General features: G+C 35.1%; 1 protein-coding gene across 2 annotated transcripts in view; it reads left to right on the top strand.

The window, feature by feature from the left end:
• Positions 1 to 2777, top strand: part of MDN1 (midasin AAA ATPase 1) — a 160309-nt gene that overhangs the window by 35291 nt on the left and 122241 nt on the right. The gene's annotated exons all lie outside the window — the stretch shown is intronic.

Below are 2777 nucleotides of genomic sequence, written 5' to 3'. Positions count from 1 at the left end.
CCACTCACTGCCACTAGTGACCTCCTCCTGCTCAGTGACACCTTCCTGGGTCTCTCAAGCAGGACTAACCACTTATTGTTTGTACTGCAAGCTTGATTTGCTTGCATAATCTGCTGCTTGTACCAGACAGAACTTCTTGAGGGTGAGCTCCATTCCTTACTTCTTTTGTTCCCTTATCCCTGGAACAGTGCCTGATATAAAGTAGGTACTTAATAAATGCTTATTAAAGGAATGAATCTCCAAAATACGTATCAAGTTGATAATAGAGCCATATCATGTCAGATTAGTTTATTAAGTAATACTGTGTTTAAATTTTTACATTTATGGTAATAACAAAAGACAATTTTTGGGTAGGTAGAAAATGACTAGTTGATGGGTGTATATAAATCTTTTCTATTCAGAACTCTTTTTTTCCAAATAGCTGAGAGTTTACTAGAGTATTAAACTTGACAGAGTTTTTTTCCCCAGTAAAAATAGCTCTTTTTCTCTCTGATCATAAATATACATGCTCATATAATGGAATCACTACTCAAAAGTGAAAAGGAATGAACTGCTAATGTTTGCAGTAATATCTGGATGAATCTCTGAATCATTTTGCTGAATAAGAGAAATCAAACTGCATACTACATCCTATATGATACCATGTGTGAGACAGACTTGAAAGCAAAACTATAGGGATCAGAATCAGATTCGTGATTCTCAGGGGCAAGGGTACAGGGGAAGAGATTGATTACAAAAGGGGCCTGAAGGAACTTTTTGTTTTAGTGGTGATGGAAATAGTCTGTATTTTGTTTGTGGTTACCAAGGTCATAAATATATGACCAATTTTGTAGAGATTCCTTCTATACACAAAAATGTATATTCTGTATTTGAGAGATCCACGTATATCTGTTAAATTGAAATTGTTGATTTTATTATTCTCTTCTTTTGTCCTTAATTTTTAAGATGGTAATTTTATGTTTTTTTTTTAATTGAGGTCATAACAGTTTATAACATTGTGAAATTTCAGTTGTACGTTATTATTTGTCAATCACCATATAAATGTGCCCCTTTACCCTGTGTACCCACCCCCTAACCCCCTTTCCCTCTGGTAACCACTAAACTGTTTTCTTTGTCTGTGTGTTAGTTTATCTTCGACGTTTGAGTGAAATCATATGGTGTTTGTCTTTCTCTGTCTGGCTTATTTTAATTAGCATAATACCTTCAAGGTCCATTCATGTTTCGAATGGGACAATGTTGCCCTTTATTTACGGCTGAGTAGTATTCTGTACACACACACACACACACACACTACATCTTCTTCATCCAATCATCAGTTGATGGGCAGTTGGGTTGCTTCCACTTCTTGGCTATAGTGAATAATGCCATAATGAACTTACGGGTGCGTAAGTCTCTTTGAATTGCTGATTTCAAGTTCTTTGGATAGATACCCAGTAGTGGGATAGCTGGGTCATACGGTATTTCTATTTTTAATGTTTTGAGACGTCTCCATACTGTTTTCATTAATGGCTGCACCAGTTTGCATTCTGACCAGCAGCTTATGAGCGTTCCCTTTTCTCTATATCTTCTCCAACATTTGTTCTTTTTTGTTGTGGTGATTATAGCCATTCTAACGGGTGTAAGAGATATCTTAGTGTAGTTTTGATTTGCATTTCCCTGATGAATAGTGATGTTGAACATCTTTTCATGTGCCTATTGGCCATCTTTATATGTTCTTTGGAAAAATGTTTATATCCTATGCCCATTTTTTGATCGGGTTGTTTGTTTTTTTGTTGTTCACTTGTATGAGTTCTTTATATATTTTGGAGATTAACCCATGGTTAGATATATAATTTGTAAATATTTTCTCCTAGTTAGTGGGTTGTCTTTTTGTTTTGTTCCTGATTTCCTTTGCCTTGCAGAAGCTCTTGAGTCTGATGAAGTCCCACATGTTAGTTTTTTCTTTTGTTTCCCTTGACATGGTATTCGAAAAGATCCTTCTAAACCAATGTCAAAGAGTGCACTGCCTATATAGTTTTCTTCTAGGAGTTTATGGTTTTGGGTCTTACCTTCAAGTCTTTGATCCATTTTGAGTAAATTTTTGTGTATGGCAAAAGGTAACGATCTACTTTCATTCCTTTGCATGTGGCTGTCTAGTTTTCCCAAGACCATTTATTGAAGAGACTTCCCTTACTCCTTTGTATGTTCTTAGCTCCTTTGTCGAAGATTAGCTGTCTGTAGATGTGTGGTTCTATTTCTGGGCTTTCAATTTTGTTCCATTGATCTGTGTGTCTGTTTTTGTACTAGTACCATGCTGTTTTGATTACCATAGCTTTGTAATATATTTTGAAGTCAGGGTTGCGATGCCTCCAGCTTTGTTCTTTTTTCTCAGGATTGCTTTAGCAATTTGGGGTCTTTTGTTGCCCCATATGAATTTTAAGATTCTTTGTTCAATTTCTATAAAGAATGTCATTGGGATTCTGATTGGGATTGCATTAAATCTGTAGGTTGTTTTAGGTAGTATGGACGTTTTAACTATGTTTATTCTTCCAATCCATGTGCATGGAATTTCTTTCCATTTCTTTCTGTCATCATCAGTTTCTTTCAATATTGTCATATAGTTTTCATTATATAGGTCTTTCACCTCCTTGGTTAAATTTATTCCTAGATATTTTATTCTTTTTGTTGCGATTGTAATTGGAATTGTATTCTTGAGTTCTTCTGTTAGTTTGTTATTAGAGTATAGAAGTGCAACTGATTTTTTTAAGTTGACTTTGTACCCTGCAACTTTGCTGTAG

This window comes from Equus caballus, chromosome 10 (assembly GCF_041296265.1).
Source record: "Equus caballus isolate H_3958 breed thoroughbred chromosome 10, TB-T2T, whole genome shotgun sequence".
NCBI classification, from domain to species: domain Eukaryota; kingdom Metazoa; phylum Chordata; class Mammalia; order Perissodactyla; family Equidae; genus Equus; species Equus caballus.
This window is presented reverse-complemented; position numbering and strand designations above follow the sequence as displayed.